Source organism: Equus caballus, chromosome 9 (genome assembly GCF_041296265.1).
Source record: "Equus caballus isolate H_3958 breed thoroughbred chromosome 9, TB-T2T, whole genome shotgun sequence".
In the NCBI taxonomy this organism is placed as follows: domain Eukaryota; kingdom Metazoa; phylum Chordata; class Mammalia; order Perissodactyla; family Equidae; genus Equus; species Equus caballus.
Window position 1 is genome coordinate 5,542,441 of NC_091692.1, and position 20,678 is coordinate 5,563,118.

The 20,678-nt window shown below is 35.3% G+C and overlaps 1 long non-coding RNA gene across 3 annotated transcripts in view; it reads left to right on the plus strand.

Moving 5' to 3' along the window:
• LOC138915359 (uncharacterized) overlaps positions 1-20,678 on the plus strand; it is a 426,364-nt gene that overhangs the window by 117,750 nt on the left and 287,936 nt on the right. For 2 of the 3 annotated variants that reach the window (XR_011421190.1, XR_011421191.1), the window contains exon 2: positions 9,464-9,575. This is a non-coding gene — a long non-coding RNA (uncharacterized lncRNA). Of the gene's footprint in view, positions 1-9,463; positions 9,586-20,678 lie in introns of all 3 variants that reach the window. The other variant, XR_011421189.1, reaches the window with a different exon arrangement.

A 20,678-nucleotide genomic window follows, 5' to 3' on the forward strand; every position in this document is an offset into this window, starting at 1 on the left:
CATCCCATTGTAAAAATGATCAGTTGATTTTTAAAGGTCACATCCATACACACAAACACCTATGCCACAAACCCATGCAGGACTGACAGCATATCGTTGGAAATTTTCTCCTTGTTGATTTTTGATCTATTAACTAATGAGTCAAGGTTATTTAAATTACCATATTTCCTTGGTTCAAATAAATGATCAATATATTTTAAGAATAGATTATGGAGAAAAAAAGAAATCTAATGAAATTAACTATGTACATCCATCATAGGATATATTTCAATTTAGAAATGCTACAATGTGAAACAAATGTTTTCTTAGGAATATTATATATAAACCACACACACACATATATTCATATTTATAGTTTTATATGTATGTGTATGATGTGTGTGTATATAGATAGTTGTTTGTATATGCATACTTATTCAAAACAATCGTATACATTTGCAAGTATTATCTGATGTAGTGAATGTGATCTTATCAGAACACAGGATCTTTGTAGATATAATTAAGAATCTCAGGATAAGATCATTCTGGATTTAGGGTGGCCTTACCAATGACAGATGTCCTTATGAAAGAAAGCAAGAGAATATTTGAGGCAAAGAGGCAAATAGATGGAGAAAGCCATGCGAAGATGGAGGCAGAGATTTGAGCAATGTGGCTACAAGCCATGGCAGACCAAGAACGGGAGAGGCATAGAATGGACTTTCCCTCAGAGGCTCCAGAAAGAACCAACTTTTCCAAAACTTTGATTTTGGGCTTTTGGCTCCAGAACTGTGAGACAATAAATTTCTGTTGCCAGGTTTGTGGTAATTTTTTAAATAGCAATCTTAGGAAACTAATGCAGATTTTTGGTACCCAGAAGGGTGAGCTGCTGTAACAAGTACCTGAAAACGTGGAGTGACTTTGAAATTGGACAATACGTAGAGGCCGGAAGACTTTTGAGGCATATAATGCAAAAAGCCTAGATCACCTTGAAGAGGCTATTGGTGGAAACGTGGATTTTAAATGTGTTTCTGGTGAGGTCTGAGAATGAAATGGGGAACATGTTATTGGAAACTGGAGGGAAGGCAATCTTTGTTATAAATTTGCAGAAAACTTGGCTGAATGGTTTTCTAGATTTGAATGGAAATCAGATCTTGTAAGCAATGAACTTGGATATTTAGTTGAGAAGATTTCCTAGTGCAGAAGGTGCTGCCTGCATTCTCTTTGGTACTTATAGTAAAATCTGAGGGGAAAGAGATAAATTGAGGGAAGAACTGTTCAGCAAAAAGAAACCAACACTTGATGATTTTGGAAGTTCTTGGTCTATCTAGATTGCAAAGAATTCTAAAATTAGAGAATTCACTGTTGAGAAAGCATGCTATGGACAGAAGCCCGACTGTGTGGCTGGACCACATTTTTCTAAAGAGAAGAGGTGTGTGATTCATGGATCCCATCAACCCTTTCAATAGAAACCAGGAAGAAAATGGGATTGTCCAGGAAGGGGTTATGAGTAGGCTTTTGTCTAATGGTGTGGATCTCTTTGACATACACAGGAGATCCGCAAAGTTTTTGAGAATGTTATGTCTGCAGAAACATTGCCAGGTTGAATTGAAGAGGCAGAGATGGATGAAATAAAGGAAGACTGTGGGACTTCTGGGATTCTATAGGCAGGAAACAGTCTGGCAGGGCTATTTGACTATGAGCATGTGCTAACTTTCAAGAAAAAGGTATAATGACTTCAAGAGTAGAGCCACAGACACAGAGACAGAGGTCAGAGAGGCCCGCCCCAGAAACAGGGTTCAAAGTAAACTGTGCAGGTCCACAGGTGAAGGATCAAGCACAGAATATTGTTTTCAGTTCTGAAACCTACTGAAATTTGAATTTGCTAAGAACCAATGACTCTTTTATTCCTTCTAATTTCTCCCTTTTGGAATGAGAATGTCCACCCTATGTCCATCCATCGTTCCATTTTTGAAGTATATAACTTATTTTCTAGTACACAGGTCCACAGATGGATAGAAATTTGGCCCCAGGATGGATCATACTCAAAATCTCAAATACCTGATTTAGAGTATTCAGATGATGGCATTTGGGACTTTCTGAGTTGGTGATACTTAGATGAGATTTTAGACTTAGTGATGATGCTGGAATGTGATAAGACTCATGGGGATGTTGGGTTGGGTGATTTTATTTTACATGTGGGATGGAGATGAATTATTGTGGGATAGAGGGTAGACTGTAGTTGGCTGAATAATGTCTCCCAAAAAAGATATGTCCAAATTCTAATTCCCAGTATGTATGGATGTGACCTTATTTGGAGATAGGATCCCTTGCAGATGTAATTATGTTAAGGATCTTGGGATGAGATTATCTAGGATTTAAGGTTCACCGTAAATCCCATTTCTGGGATTATACTATCCATATAAAAGAAAGGAGAAGTGGATTTTAGATGCAGAGGCACAGAGGGGAGAAGCTCATGTGAAGATGGAGGCAGATATTGGAGTGGTAATCACCACAAGCCAAGAAATACCAAGGATTGTTGGCAGCCACTAAAAGCCAGAAAAGCGGCCTGGAATAGGCTCTTCCTTAGAGCCTCTGGAAGGAACCAACCCTGCTGACATCTTGATTTTGGACTTCTGGCAGCCAGAACTGTGAGAGAATATATTTCTATTGTTTTAAGCCATCAAGTTTGTGGTAGCTTGTTCTATCAGCTCTAGAAAATTAGTACATGTGAAGACACTATAGTTAAGTACCCATAAATTAACTTTTAGGAATTCATTTATGCATTAATTCATTCAAAAATATTTATTAAGCATCTTTTCTATTCTAGACATCATACTGTATCCCAAAGATACCCAATTTTATGCAAAAACAATCATATTCCCTAATACAATGAAATGTATGATGTGTTAATGAAATGTCACAAAAACAAATGTAAAACTGCAGCAGTGATAAATACTTTGAGTGAGTCTGTATCTCTGAGAGTGTGCAAGAGGGGTCTTTAACCCAGAAGGTCATCACTGTGATGTAATGATGACTGAAGTTGGCTCTGAAGAGTGACCTGAGTTAACTAAGTACAGAGTGAGAAAGTAGAGCATTAAAAGAATGGAGATATGTGTGAAACATTTGTGACAATAAGGATCATCAAATGTGAGGCACTAGAAGATATTGACAGAGGCTGGAAAGGAGAAAGCATGAGATATAATTGGAGGGAGAGGTGGATAAATTCACTGGGCATTTTTCAATCTTTCTGGCAACAATAAGAACATTCTCTCAATGTTTGTGAAATGCCTTCGTTGGGAAGAAGTACCTACTTCTCATCACAGAAGTTCAAAATTCTGTGTACTCACTTTTTCTGCTCTCTCAAAGCTAGAGTACAAGTCTATGGGTTAGGCTATGCCAGTCAGTGTTCATCACTGATATTTAATCAAAACCCAGGCCAGGAAAAGTTAGTGACCTCTTAGACTCCTTTCAATTTGAAGAGTGATGAAAACAGCAGCAGCCGTATCTAGTTTCCAGGAGCAGTTTTGGAAGCAGTGTCCCATGATCGGTGTCAATAGTGTCCTGTGTCTAGCAGCAAAGTCTTTATGTTCTGTATCAACAGCCAAAGTGTCTTCATGGAACACATTCTGTGGAGTGATTTTGGTCACTGTTCCTGGCTGCATAGCATCCAGACTTGGTTTTGTGTCTCTCCAGAAAATTCTGTGAGCTATCCAATATATTTTAATACTATTTTTTTTCTTTTGGTTAGAGAGTTTTCCATTTCTTAGAATTAAGGGGCCAGATTATACTGGGTTGTGTGGACCACTTTAAGGTGTGTCAAGTTTGTCCTATTGTTATACATTGAAAATACTGACACTGAGATATGAAACAGTGGTATCTGAATTTTGAAAGATCACTCTGGCTTCAGTGCAAGAGAAAATGTGAATAGACCAACTGGGAGATGATTTCAATTGTCTGGGCAGGAGGCAATGATAGTTTGTCAAGCACAATCATGATGGACATGGAAAGAAGTACTTACATTCAAAAAGTAGTTGAGGAAAACACCCTGATAGACTTCACAAACAAATAGAAAAAGGGATGGTGAGCAAGAGACATGTATCACTGATGACTTCACAGTTTTCAGATTGCAGAATTGATGTTTGTTTAAACAGGACACATTGGAAAATGATCAGTTTTGGGGAGGGACCCAAGTGATGACTATGGATTTAGTTTGGGCCAGTTGTGTTTGCCTTTGACACATTTCACTGGAGTTGCCGAATGGAAAATTGAATAAATAGATATCAAAATCAGAGGAATAATTGGGCTGAAGCTGTAAGTATAGTAATCACCTGCAGATAGATGACAATTGGAGCCATTGATATGGACAAAATGCCCAGGAAGAAAGTATACAATGAGAAGAATTTAAGTAATAGATTTGAATCTTAAGGAGTCCATGAAGGAACAGCCACAGACATAAGAGAAGAAACCAGTGGAGGAAAGTGACCTAAGAGGAGCATTTTTACTGATTTTTCAGTTGACATCTAGGCATATATTTTCCATTTCATTCTTTCCCTCCCACCTTCCTTCCTTCCTTCCATCTTTCCCTTCTTCCTTCTTCATTTCTTTCTATTTTTCTGTTAATTTTTTAAGATAAAAACTTAATTTTCTTTCTTGAGGAAGATTAGCCCTGAACTAACATCCATGCCTGTCTTCCTCTACTTTATATGCAGGACACCTGCCACAACATGGCTTGACAAGGGGTGCATAGGTCACACACAGGATCCGAACTATGGAACCTTGGGCCGCTGAAGCGGAACATGCAAACTTAACCACTGTGCCACCGGGCGGGCCCCTAATTGATTTTTTTAATTAGTACTTTTTTATAGGAAGGAAATGGCTCTTTCAAAATGATGTGCAATTGAACTTACTATGTTACTTCAGACTAAAACATGAAGAAGAAAATTTAGATCAAATCAATTGGTCTACTCCTGTCTGGTGGATTTGCTTTTGTATGCTTTTAGAATCATAAGTAGAGAGAGTCAAGTATTTTTTAATAGAGATATGTTCTTTGGGTTCTTCAGTAAAACAGATTTGAGTGCGCCCTAATAAAGAAATTAGATTAGAATTACTGGATTGTGTATTTCATAATAGCTGATATTAACATCACTTTGAACACCTCGCATGCATTATCTTATTTAGAGGGCACAATCTCCCTATTTGTAGTGAATTATTATTTAAATTTTATAAATGAAGGAACTAACGCACAAGAATAGATCCTTGAATTCAGTTCTGACTTACTACCAAGCCCATATTCTTACATGCTAAATGATTTCGTTTCCCAACAAACCACTTCTGCAACAATTATAAACTCTTCCTGTGTACAAGGCGTTTTCTATGTATAGAATGTGCTCCTGGGCCTCTCGAAAGTCAAATAACACTTTTTTCAGTTTCTTCCTTAAAATTACATAAAAAGTAGTATTTGGGGGGTAATTAGGACCAAAAAGAATATTCCGTATTTAAAGCATTAAATGTCATTTATCTTAAATTCCCAGTCCTTTGTAGACAATATTACTACAGACCTTATTTGTCAGTGACCTGAGAGTATGTGCAAAAGAAATGTGGGGTCAGCAGGGAACATCAGAAGGCAACCAAATCAAATTGTGGGGAACCAAACAGATTTCCTTATTTTGATATTTCTTGTTCATAGTTATGCCATACGGAAAGTGTATCCAGTTTTCAGCAGGCAATTTGACAATGTGTCTTGTGATAATTTGTCTATGACTTAGATGAAATCACAGGAAACAGGTCTTTTTCTCCTTTCCTCCCTCCCTCTGTTCCTTCCTTTCTCCCTCCTTCCCTCCTCTCCTTCCCTCCCTCCTGCCCTGCTTCTCTTTCCCTCTCCTTTTCTGTTTATATTTCTTTACCTCTTCAATTAATTTTTCACACTAAGGAACTGACTCTTTCTGATAGATATTACACTGAACCTACTACATCACTCCAAATTAAAATATCAAATAGGAAACATATTGAAGAGCAATAAAACTCAAGATGATGGAAAAATAGGCTAATATATAGGGATAGAGATAGATAGCTATAGATATGTATGATGTAGAGATACGTTGTATAGATACATAGAATAATGACAGGAAATGTAAAATCCTAATCTGAAGTTCAAATGGCCAGCTGTTGAAATACAAATGGGAGCACTATTCTAAGAGTATTTCATATGAAGGTGGGTTGGAAGAGTTGGCCAATGCAATATAAGGTATTGGTATGACTTGGTTGTCCAATAAAAAGGTCTTTGTGTTTCATAAAAGATAAATGTGGTATCACACCAGGTTTATTATACTCACTACAAGCCTCCTATTCTCTCAGTGTGACATTGACAAATTTAAACTGTTTCAATAGATGTCTGTGAGCTTGGCATAAGATTATTTATGTTTTTATTTATTTAAGCATTCAATCTTTTCTGTATATTTTCATTGGTCAACAAGAGATGTCTTTGGCTGGGTTCTCTGCAGAGACAGACTGTAAGACAGGTTTGAAAATTCCTTCTGAACCATCAAGGACTTATGAAGAACTAAAAAGAAAAAGAGCCAAACTTATTTCCATTCTCCATTATTTCTTTCATGAAAACTCTAGCAATTGGAGTTTAAAAAAAGAAAGAATTAAGGTCATTGAAACCAGGCAACAAATGGCTTAAGGTGACTTAAGAATGAAGATGTGAGGGTTGTTTAACCAGGAGATGATAACAGCATTCAGATTCATAGAGGAATCCTATTTGATATAACAGTGACTGTCTATGTTGAAGATACAATAACTTAAAATCAGTTTAATTTAAAGCAAATGTAATTTAAATTATGTGAAAAGAATTAGTGATGAATACCAAATATTCAAGTTGGAACAATAGCTTCAAAGACCAAGAATTTACCAGTGGTGTTAAACTAAGCATTTTAATTTTATAATTAATCAGTTCAATTTTTTTTTACTAAAAATTCCATAATTATGCCCAAATTACAATGTATAGCAACACTATTTTAAGAATCCTGGCAGCAAAGGCTAAAATTTCTTTCTACCATTACCAACTTCTTTTAAATGCACAACTCTCATTGAAATTGTTTTCTCATCAATGTTACTGTGTGTTTTCTGAATAAATAGAACAAAATAATATCTTTGCACTTCCACATACTAAAAATCTATTAGCATGTTATATTAATTTATGTTGAAATGGAGGCAAGATGGTATTCTGAAGCAGGAAGCAGGTAAAACAGTAATACTTGCCTTGAGAGCACTATTAATTCTATCAATTTAATGATTTCCCCCATCTCACACATTTCTGTTGTTGTTATTAAAATTCTCTTCTTGAAAAACCTCCTACCCTTGCTGTTACTACTTCAACTTAGACACCAAATTTATGCTATGAAAGATTATCTGAACCTTAAAATCTGATGACAAAATGAGGCCAAACTCCAAAATAAAAGGCGACAGTTTTCTGTGCTAAAATGAACATACAGACACTTAAGAATTTTAACAATTACAGCAGAGATATCATGGGTCATAGTGTAAATTATTGAATGAAAAGAGTAACTAAAGAAATAGCGGTCAAGAATAAATGTCAAGTAGAAAATGGAACACTTATTATAAGCTCTTCAGTAGATGTTTCATAGGAGCATCAATTTGAAAAATTTTGAAGTTCTTTTAGGAAACTAAGACAGGAACGAGTGGAAATTAAAAGCAACAACAAGCTTAGTTGTTTGAGGAAGATCCAGAAGTGACAGTCAGCTTTCTGAAAATGTTACACCCAGCTAAGTATTTCATTTAGTCTCAAAAAAAGTTGGTACAAAGAAGAATAGTATTTGTTGTGGTAATTTAATTTGATCTGAAAAGACATGCTATTTTTTTTCTTCTTGAAATGTATTTTCTTTTAAGGTTAAGATGCATGTAGAGTAAGTGGCAAGATTAGTGTTATTCAAGAAGTGTGAGGCTAATAATAATGAAATTCAGTGGTTTCCTTCATGCTCATTCTAGATTTTGGACAGTTGCCTAATCTATGTCTGAAAGCAAAGTTTAAGTGGTGTGTATATATAAATTTTGAACCTAAAAATAGCGAATAAGTGTTGTGAATAGAATACTTAATTTGTCTTTATTACCTGTAGAGTAAAATATATGTACAATTAACTCCAGTTTAATTATATTAAAGGTGACCTGAAAAAATATCACAAATTTCAATTGCTTCAGCTATGTGCTTCAGCAGTTAAATGTCTCTTCCAGCCAAGCCAAGATAGGTCAACAAATAAGCTGATCAATAATGACCCTTTAAAGCACTTTGTGAAGTCCTCAAAGTCAAACTCTCCCATGTTTTACTTTTGCCGATAATGTCAGGGTTCACATGTGAAAAAATCCAAGAGCCAATAGTTGGACAGTTGGGAGGTCTCTGTAAACTTACTCAGTTGGCTGCTTTCATGGAGGAAAAGAAAGAGTTACTTCTTTCAGTCCTTTCCAGACCTAAAACACGGTCATTCTCAGCCATCAGATTCTACAAAAAGACAATGACAAGAATAGTTACTATGATACATATTTTTTAATATGAAATGTAACAAATTTTTTTAAATTTTAACTTTCAAAGTGCTGGACCCACTATTTCCTCTGTCTTTTTTCCCCATATATTAGTCAGGATTCTCTGGATGAACAGAAGCAATAGTGTGTGTGTGTGTGTGTGTGTGTGTGTGTGTGTGTGTGTGTGTAGAGAGAGAGAGATTAAAATTAACTACCACAACATCCCTCATTAGATATTCAGACTCTCCAAGCTTCAGTAGCTTAACAAAAATGGATACTCTTGTCCACCAGCATAAATACTGCTGAACTCACTGGAGATAAATGGCAATGGAGTGGACAGTTTCTCTGTATGAGACAAGATCACCTCTACTTTATGCCACAACAGAAACTCTGGTTTGCCTCTTTGGAAACCATATATGGAAACTATTTTAAAAATCTCCATGTAACCTGGGAATTATAATAGTCATCATTGCTATTGTGTGTGGAAGGCAGACACTTTACAAACAAGAACTCTGAGAAATTTAAATTACTTCTGCTTTTCACATGGTGACACTAAAGATCAAGAAGGTCAAATAACTTTTCCAAGGACACGTTTATTGTAAATTCTGAAGCCAAAATCTAATGCAATCTGACCTACTTCCAAGCCCCTGCTTTTTCTATGCTTCTATTTGTATTCTTTTTGTGTCCTCGCAATCCTATTTCCTTCAACCTACTTCTTCCTTGAACATCCAGAGGTTATTAGCGGCTGCCTGCCTCCCCAGCCTTGCTCAGGGGAATTATAACCACAGTCTAAGAAACCCCCGTTGCTTTCCAATGTGCAGAGCTCTCCAGAGAGTTGCCCATGTGAAAAGCACCTCAGGAACAAATCAAAACCTGCAATTCCTAGTGATTCCTCTTGTGATTTGATCTGAAGCTCGTTTTTGAAACGACTGTGTGTTTTCTCTTCCAGGGTGGTTAAAAACACATCTCTACATCAGTAATGACCTAGCTTCTCCACGTACTCAAGGAGGATCAGGAGTATGACTACATTTCACTGTGCAGTGCCCCAAGGTCTTTCCAAGGTGAATGTTGGTATGTCGGCTATGCCAATAACCTGTATTTTAAGATATACAATTACTACATTAGCTTCCAAAAGTTTGGTTTAAATACTTCCATCCATTTTGTTTGATGTAGTAATGGATGGGTAGAAATTAGTCTTATTTATATAGTTTTACATGGTTGCTCAATACACTATTTATTACTAGTCTTGCTTAACTGTTTTATATGTGAATATCTTAGATCATCATATTGATTGAACTCTTACACTTCATTTTGTGTGGAGGAGATGTTCAAGAAATATTAGCTCATTTATTGAATGAATGAACGGACAACTATGGCACAAAGAGCCAGTTAATAAAATGATAATCTGAAAATGGAGAGCAAATACATTAAAAGATAAATTTACACAGATGTTAAGTAAAAAACCAATTGCTATACCCTTTAAGTGCTTTTCATTGTGCAGTATTTAGAATTAATTGAGTCCAAAATTTAAAATATTCTAGACTTAATTAAATCAAAGCTTCATGCCTTTGCACAATTTATGAGACTCCTCTAAAAAAACTGATATTTCAAGAAAAATAATCTACAGAATGTTAGAAGTAAAAAATGAAAAAGTAAAAATGGATTTACAACTGGAAAGATTTATGATAGAGCACTCTTCGCTTATGAGGGAAAGACTTTCTGTGAGTGGGTAGCCTAGTTCCGGCAGAATTCTTTTAGCAGATGAAGCCTTCCTCCTGTGGGTGTATATGGATTTGGAAAAAACAATCTCTCCTACTAATCTACAAAGGAGTAAGCTGTCTAATAATTGTATGTTCAGGTCCCCCGTTACTGAAGGTAACATTACCATTCTCCTTCTAACAAGTTCAATTTTCAAATGGATGAGATGAAGAAAGTGAAGGGAAAGCTTGTAATTCTTTATCCCATCTTTGTGGATGGTTATAGATTTTTCCTCTTTCTATAAATGTTTTTCTAATTCAAATAGCACGTTTGTTTTTTAATGGGAATATATATAAATGGATAAAGACTAGAATAAAAAATGCCAATAGTCCCATAACAGAGAAATGATAACTCATTAACATTTGGATATATAATCTCCAGTCATATCTCCATTTCCTATGTGAGCTGGGTTGACCTCATCTCACAAGACTTCGGTAAGACTATGTCAAATTTTTTCCCCTATTCTGTGGTATATCTTCTCTAAGAGCTTAGTGAATTCACAAGGGGTGTATAATATATATATTTTGCTAGTTATTTCTGGTTTTTATTTCTGCATCCTACTGTATTCTTTTTCACTATTCTGCATTTTTGCGATTAGTACTTTATCTACTCTCACCACAACATGAACACAGATCCTTTCATTCATTCAAAAAATACTCAGTGGGGGCTGGCCCAGTGGCCGAGTGGTTAAGTTTGCGCGCTCCGCTGCAGGCGGCCCAGTGTTTCGTTGGTTCGAATCCTGGGCGTGGACAGGGCACTGCTCATCAAACCATGCTGAGGCAGCCTCCCACATGCCACAACTAGAAGGACCCACAACGAAGAATATACAACTATGTACTGGGGGGCTTTGGGGAGAAAGAGGAAAAAAATAAAATCTTTAAAAACAAAATACTCAGTGAATGCAGACTCTATGGAAGGCACTGTTCAAGATCCTGGGGAAACAACAGTGAGAAAGACAGATGGAATCCTATTCTTGTGAGTTATATTCCAGGGGTAGTGAAGAGTATGAGGGCAGACGCCCAGGCAAACAAATGAGTATAATAGCTTATACGTCAGATGGTCTTGAGTGCTATGGAGAAAAATTAAGCAGTGGAGTACAGTAGGGGTTGGAATTTCTAAAAACTGGTCTGGAAAGATCTTACTGGGTAGGTAACATTTGATCAAAGACCTGAATGGGGTCTTTCAAGTTTGAGGACACTTTTAATTGCTATGTCATCCCACCAAACTAAAAAGAAAGGAAAAAACAAAGGCAAAAACTCTATAAGGTGGCCTTGTTTAAGCTTAGACTCGAGTTTCAGGAGAAATAGAAGAAATTCACTATAGCAACCACAAAGCAAAAAACTTAAATACTAAATTATTTTTTCTTAAAAATTCTCATTAATTTAAGGCTTGAGCCTCTTGCAGTATTAATCAACCCCCGTCGCTTGCCTTCCGTTACTCTTGATTTCCTTCTCTTTCACTTTCTTCTCTATTCTGCATCCCATTTCTTTTCTCCCGTTCTCTTATCTTTTCCCTTCCCTTGATGTCATTCTTCCCTCACCCTAAAATTCCAGTCGTGAATGAGTGAATACATAGACATATGAATTTGTTTTCAAATGGGGAAATACATAATATTTTCTGTGTAGGAATCATTTTCTACTATTTTCATTTTCTACTATTGTCTCCTACTATTTAATGACATCAGTGTCTCATAATCTATATTTAGACAAATTATCAAGGTTCTTTCCTGAACAAAGACTATTCTATCTTGAGGATAAATTATAATTGCTAAAGGTAATTTTCTTGCTACACTATATATGCATGTTTATAAATAATTAGAAACATATTTAAATGCTTTGTAGTCTCCTATTTATTTCATAAAATATTAGCTCTCTGCTATATCATTAGAAATTTTCAAAAATAAGCTTTAATTGCTGCTTATCATTTTGTCATGTGTATATATCTCAGTTTATGCAAAGAATTTTACTATTGTAAAGCATTCTGGCTATTTCCGTTTATTGTTATTATCATTATTATTCTTATTCCTAAAAATAATGTGGATTTCACATCACATACTCTGCAACGAGAATTGCCTGGTTGGTATGTAATCTGGACACAATACTGAGTAACTATGGGACTCTGGACCAGTTACTTAAAGCCTCTGGTCCTCAATTTTCTCGTAAGTAAAGTAAGGATAGTAATAGTACAAAGTTTATAGGATCCTGGTGATAATCAGTGAGTTAACATATTGAAAACCTTAAAAAAAAGATGACACGACAATTGTTCATTAAATTTTGCGTATGGTCGTTATTATTAGAATCATTATTACATTTTGGAAAAATATTTGTGCATACATTTCTGATTATTTCATTAGGGCTGGAAGTGGATGTATTATGTAAAACCAATGAAAATATAATGAATTTAAAGTCATGGTCCTTATGAGACTGGTTCCCAGATATGAATGAGAATACTCGTCTAACTTTATTAGTACTGAATAATATGCTTTTAAAACATTTAATAGTTGATAAACAATAATGATACCACATTATAATGTGTACTTATTTTGTATTGCTGGTTGCTATAAAGTTTTTTCTTATATTTATTGACATTTATATTTCTTCCACCAATTATTCTCTTTATATCTCCACACATTTTTCTATAAAGTTTTAAGTTTTTTAAAACTACATTTCTAATAAAGCAGAATAAATGTAAATGTAAAAGATTGCATACAAGAGCCTCTGCAAACTTAATTTTAGGAATAATTTGAAACATCAATATTTCAAAATAGTGGAAATCCAGATGTTTAATTACCACCAAGAGAATTATGAAAATTCCTTTAGCAATCTATTCTGATCTTAGAAAATTTTAATTATATGTGGCTTTTTTATTAAACAAAGGGAAATCTTTATAAAGTTCTATTAAAAATTGATTTCTGACCATAGGGCAGTAGAAAAAAATTCTAATAAAGAGAATGTGTTTTAGAAATTAGAATAATCTAAAACTGAATGTGTAAATGATGAAAATAAGATTCTTCTGGCACTTACTTTTCAACCTCAATTTATGAAAATCCCGGCAGCATTCTATTGAAATTATGGGCTTTAGAATGGCCAAATTGAATTCTGATAGCTTACCATTATAAGATCAGTCGGTCAGCCGAATGGTATAGATTATTGCCTCCTCAGCTGTGGACTTCTAGCAGGGCACTGTGGGAAACTTAAAATTTAAGGCATATTTAGTTGCACCCTTGTGTGATATAAATGACTATTTTAATATTTAAATTTCCCTCTGTTGGGATATAAAAGATATATCTCTCTGCACATTGTGCAAACAGGAGATAGATACATTCTGCCTCTTTAATTTTTCACGTCTATTCATTGAAGCACTTTGTCTTACAATAATCAGCTTTCTTTGGTTTTCCTTTTATGTTATGGAGTTCTGTATGTGCTTTGAGTAAAGGCTCCACGGAAAACACTAATAATCCCTCGGTATGAGTATTATTTCTGATTCTGGAAGGAATACAAATTTGTGTATCAGAAGAATCCCCAGGGTTTGTTTCCACCATTTGTAATTATTAACATACGGGCACAGGTGAGACCAGTTCAGGATGGTGGTATTTGGTTTTCAATTAGATTTTAATCTTTTGTTCAACCTGTTAGTATAAAGGGACAATGAAAACAACCAGAAGCAGTTAAGCTTTACACCCAGACGTCTGCCTAGTGGGAAAGAACACACTGAGTAGTTGGGGTCGGGCATTCTCCAGAATGATATCCTAAAATACGCTAAGTGTTAGGAGAACTGTTTTACAACTTGTTGGCTCCTGCCGTCTTATGATAATCATTTTATTAGAGTTCCCATTTACCTTTATTTGATGTACCTTTATTTGATGTACAGACATACTTTCGTCTTCTTATATAATGTAAACACCTCATTCTATACCATTATTTAAAAGGTATACAGCCATACAAAATAGCATTAAAACACTAGATAGCATAATTATCTATGCAGTTTTATAATAACTGAAAAACAAATTTTGTTTCCTTATTAAAGTTACTACAGACTCTACAAAAGAATTTAACAGAATTTAAGTATACGCACACATACAAGTCTATTCTACTATTTTGGAGAAAACCACCCACATAGAAATGATTAATACAAATCCATGGAAACCTTTTTTTTGTTGATGCTCACTAATGAAGTATATATAGGGAAGTTCATAGAGCAAATGCAAAGCCTTGTTGAGGTGCGGGAATGTAGTTTTAAGACTAGTTTAAGACGACCTCAAGGGAAAAGAAATGTGTATAGCAATGTCTGCTCGATTACAGAATACTCCCATAATAAATTATAAGGTAACCTGGTGTTGAAGCCCAATGTAATTACCTCTCTTAGAAGAGAGATTCTGTGACTATTCACTACAGAGATAAGCAAAGCAAAAATGTTCAACCAATTCTCTGATGCTGTTTCATCAAATTGTTAATGGATAATTGTTTACCATATTATTCTATTCCTGACAGTCCTAAACTGCTCTGAAATATCAGATATCTTGCTTAGGACTGCTTTAACATATGTTAGAAAAGTTTCCTTTGGGGGCCAGCCCCGTGGCTGAGTGGTTAAGTCCTCGCGCTCCGTTTTGGTGGTCCAGGGTTTGCCAGTTCGGATCCTGGGCGTGGACATGGCACCACTCATCAGGCCACAATCAGGCAGCATCCCACGTGCCACAACTAGAAGGACCCACAACTAGAATATACAACTATGTAGTGGGAGGCCTTGGGGAGAAGAAGAAGGGAAAAAAAGATTGGCAACAGATGTTAGCTCAGGTGCCAATCTTTACAAAAAAAAAAAAGGAAGAGAAAAGTTTCCTTTGGACCAAGGCCAGGCTGAATGGTCTTCTCGCTCCCTCCCAAGGCTGCTCTGAATCAGCCAATAGCCTGGTCCTTTCGAGTCGCCAACTTCAAAGAAGCCTCATGTTCTTTCATGGGCAAGGTGTTCTGTATTCCCCAGGGAAATAAAATACATTGTTTTGTACTACCTTTCCTTTTTCTTTTCTTTGAATTAATTGCCCCCTGCTTATTTCCTGGTGCTGTGTACATCTATTTCTTATTTCAAAAATAGTCAATGACTGTGAAGAAACAGTTTGAAGAAGAGCTCTGTAGCATTGACCCCTAGATCTAAGGATGCTCAACTCCTTCCACCATTCCATGGTTCTAAAGGGGTTCTTTAAATTGAGGCATAAATATTAAGATTGTTTCTTATTTAGAAGGATGCAAAACCACAGAAAATTAAAGGTCAAAAGAAAGTTTATTTAAAAATTGCAGGAAAGCAGAAATCATATTGGGAAAAAAATAACTTTTAGAAAACCACTTGACTTTGAGCTTATGCAAAAAATTGAAGCCATGGATACAGCCTAGGTGAAAGCCTAGACAAATTAGAGCAGGAGACTTTGTAATCCGGGTCCTAGGCAACGGGGCAGCAGGAGTTGGGAAGATTTGAGCTTAGGAAAGTATAGAGAATTGAGGAAGAAAGACATTTATGGAGGGAGGAGTTTAAAAGGATATAGGATCCAGAGGAGCCACAGCTGATGCTACCCCATATGGCTTCTTGTGAAACTAGGAAAGATGGTTTTCCATCAGATGAGAGAAACCATGGGCCACAGCTCTGGGATCAATCAGAAACTTCGCTTGCCCCTTCAGCTTTGCGTCTGCACAGGGCACAGTCTGCTGAACCACGTGTGGCTCTCCTGGGCAGCGCTCTGGGAAAGGACAAACTGTTCCTGATAGGAGGAACAGCCAGAATACCAGGTAGCCAATTTTCAGTCACTCTCTGGCCTGTGTTACGGGCTATTTCATTTCCTCTTACATTCGGTAAGATGATGAGTGTAGAAATGAAAATTTAACAAGAAATCTTGTGTGACTTATGAACATGAGAAGGTAAGTGTTCTAAGAAGCCTCAGAAATTGGGGAAGGGCTACCTGGTGTACTTAATTAAATAAGAAAGGATTTCCAAGGTTGCGGAGGATCTGGGAACATCTGGTTGAGACACATGTAAGCTGTTAAATCTAAGACTCACATTTTAAGTGACTTAGGTATCATTCACATTCAGTGGTAAAATACATGGAAATGACTTTTAGGAAAATAGAGCAAATGTTCTCTCTCTTTAGATAATATGTTTTGAATTTTTTTTTTTTTAGCACTCTGATGAATTATCTCCCAAAGTGTAGGAATTTCTTTGCATTTATTAGTAAATTATTTAAAAGAATATAAAACATCTCTGGGAAAACACTGACAGTTTCCCATAAGTAATAGGAATATGGCAATTTTCTATTCTTTTCATATGCTCGATGTTACTGGGGAACTCTAAACACTGCAACATTCCAATTCCAGTGAAGAAAATTATGGCCAACTTATGTCCTAGTTCTTCTAACAGTTAAAATATAAACAAACAGAGAAGAAAACCAACAACTCTCCCAAAATCAAGCATTCAAAAGCTTCCAATGCCTTGCTTCCTTATCTCTTCTTTTGCAATTTTGTTAAAGGAAAGAAGTTCCAAACATCAACTCGCGCTTTATTCACTCCTTAAACACTAGCGTTCTGGACTAAATCTGCCCATGCTTTCCCTCTAGAAGTTCTGCGCTTTCTCATTGTTTATTTTAGTTCCATTCATTAAATATGCAACATTATGTTGTCCTTATATTTTTAATTTCCAAGCATTTGATGTTAATGATCATCTCTTTGTTGAACCTCTGCTCTTGAATTTACTATGTCACCCATTTATTTAGCAATCCCTAACCTCTGTGACTGATATTTATCAATCTCCTTCTGTGGATCTCCACCTTTATATATTTTCACTTGTATATTTTACTTCTTTCCTTTATCATTCACTCTGTTTCTGGACTTTTCTCATAGATTTTCTTCTACCACCTAAATGTAAATGATTTTTGTCCACATGGACAGTCTTGAAATTTCCAAATGCCTACTGACAATTTTTTTATGGAAATATTGATCATTTGACTCAAAATTGTTAAATTTTGAGTGAAGTATGGATCATTGTTAAATATTGATTGTTTGACTCAAAATTTGTTATCTTATTGTCTGTACATCCTCCTCTGCCAGTATTCTTGATCTCAGATTCATGGTTCATTCGTGCTAGAAACCTCTATGTGAATTTCAGGAACTTTTCCTTCACCTGCCATCTAGTTATTGGTTTTTCTAAGTTTTCCTTGTTATCACTGGAAAACTTGTGCAAGAAACCGACAAAGCAAGCATACACTGTCTGTGATATGAATCCAACAACATGTGTAGGTTATAATCATGGCATTAGTCTCCTGGCAAAGTTATTGCAAGTTCACATTATTTAACTACTGTCCTGACTGTTGTACAACACTGTTTTAATTTTATATTTCTTATGTAAGCAAAATACATCATTAAAGGGGACTTATTACTATAAGCAAATAAATATATTTATATATGCCTTCCTCTTTCCTAACACTGCTATTATAAAAAGATTGCTTTTCACAAGAAGTAGCCTTAGAATAAAAAATTTCTACAACCAAGTTCAGCACTTGAACTATGTGAAGAGTATATCCATTTTTTTATGCCAAATAAAAGAAAAAGATTAATTTTTTTACCTTTGGGCAATTTAGGTCTTTTGTGTTTGTTGAATTCAAGAGTATTTGGATTTTAAAAATTAAAATTTCCCCATTAATTCTTTACAAAATACATTGTGAATAATTTTAGCAAATAACTTTTAAATGTATTTATATGCTACTCACAATTTATATGTCAAAACATGAAATTGTCTTTTTGAAGATTATGACCTTTCATAGATATTGAATATATAGGATATTATCACAGAAACTGTAATGACTTATGTGCAGCATAACTCTCCCAAAGAACTATATATTATTTATTATTTCTTTAACCTACTAGAATATTGACCCTATTTGGCAGGGAACATTAAATAGACCGTGAAGTGGGATACAAAGCAGGTAATACTCATCCAAAGCAGAGAGCAATGGATTTATATATGAATTTGTCATTAAACTTAGTCTATTTTTAAATAAGATATATCATTACATGGATTTAATTTAAAAATACAAAATATCAAATAAAAACCTAAGAAAAAATATGTTTTCAATAGGATTAATCTCATATTGTCTTATTATATTATTTTTACACAGGACTAAGATACCCATGGTTAACTAGCATTTACCTTTGTGATATAAACTATTTTGATTATATCCGGATTAATCTACAAAAATATCTTGTCAACTCTCGTTTGTATGATTATTGTATAAAATGCCTATTTTCCCAGTTATACCAAATTTTATATTTGGAAGATTCATCTCTATTGGAACATGATAGTAAGGCTAACTGCCATAGCTATAAAATCAAGTCATGTTTATAAAATAGAATTAAACATGTGCATAAGATATTTGTGCATGTGTATGTATAGATATATAGACACAATTTTATAGACGTGGATGCATGTATTTATTTCATGTATATATTTATGTTTGTGTGTGTAAAATACAATTAAAGCAAATTAAATTCATATTTTCATTAAAACCAAGTAGAAGCATTTTTAACAACAAATAATTTATTTAAAAATCAGTTAATCCAAAAGAAACCCATATGATGATTTCAGTAATAATAAAGAAAATTCTCTTTAAGCCAGAAAATAATATTTTGAAAATTTCATAAAGTAAGAATAACAGAAACATGATGAATATGAAAAAAAGTATATATTTCTATCTAACAGTTTCATCAGCGTAAAGGAAGCTATACCATCTAAAACATCCTCCTCCCCCACACTTATCCCTGAGGTAGGAAACCATATGATTAAAGAGTCTTGCCATTGGACCAATATAGATATGGGGTTTTTTCCTATTAAAAATAAAATAGGTCAATGGGATCCTATTCCAATGTTCTTAGCCATATATACTTTAGTCAGAACAGGCTAATGAGTCTTTCATCTGCACACATACATACATGCACACACAGGAAATTTTTAATACAAAGGCTAATATACAATGTAGAGGGATGGCTGATTATAGGAGTTATGGTAAAGACAGAGGCTGAGGTAAAATTTTCTGGAGTCATTTGTGCTGGTGGGGCTCTCTGGCTGTGAAGCATGCTTTCCAGCCTTAATAATTGGAGCTATGACGCTACATGGCTATCCTCAGACTCCACAGACTTCATATTTCTCAAGTGTTTTGGTTCTCAGAGATAGACACTGAAATGATCTGACTTATATGAAGAGTCAGCTATTTGTAAAACCTTGCTTTTAAGTATCTACACAAAGTGTGTCTTGTCATGAACTCATTTTCCATTTATCTTCCATTCTAAGTATCTTACTCTACTGTGATGAGAGGAGAAGCTTCTGCCTGCCTATCCAGGTAGGTGAGTCAATCCCAATTTCCATCCTCTACTGACAGCACTGCACTGTATGATATAAGGAGATAAAAACCTAAACATGCAGTCTATTACTGCTCATAGGTACCTTAGATCTTAGCACATGCAGTGAGAGGATATGGTAAAGTGGGAAGGGCATTTTCTATGAAGGCATGAAACCTCATATGACCTGAATTGATCACTTCCAGCAGCACAGCTTCAGCTATCATACACATAAAGTGTGTGACTGGGGACAGATGAAATCTTAGACCCTTCCTAGCAACAGGGGTCTGAGCTTAACATGTAAGGATGGGTAGAAATGCTATACTAAACCCTTGACAAAGGGGGGTTTTAGGATTGCTCAAGACAATGGTGGATATGTAGTAATCATCAACCTCTCCAAAAGTCCTTCTCAAATAGCATGAAATAACTTCACAACTATGGAAATTCTACACAAAATTACACCCTCGACATTATCTGAGGACAACGAATGCCAAAATTGCAAAGTAACTGTGAGTAAGAGGAAAAGATAAAAATCCCCAGCATTTTGCTCCCCCTTTGTCCTCTGTAAAGCTTTGAGCCGAGCAAGATTGACTGAGAAAAGATGTGAGAGAAGGGATGTTAGCAAAGGTTCCTGTGGGAGAGTTGGAGCAACCACCAGAAAGATTAAAACTACCCTAAAGTTTAAAATACTAATATAGTAACCAGGCAGGTCAGAGCACAGACTGCAGAGAAGAGATTTCAAAGTAGGTGCTATTTAAAAATATCAGATGTCATAGCAAGGACAAGGTAGATAACTTAAAGAGACAGATTTAGTTTAAAGGGATGAATGAGATATAAAGGGACAAGATTCTAAATACGTAACTTCTAAGAAATTAAAAAGGCAAATATGAAGGAAGAAGTGACCTTTGGCAATGAGATGGTGGGGGTAGAAAGAAGAAAAAGGGAGAGATTTATAGGCTTGCAAGGCAAAAGGAGAAAAATGATACATACTCAAGATTGAAAGACCCACAACTCACCCAGCCCACTAAAACAAACACA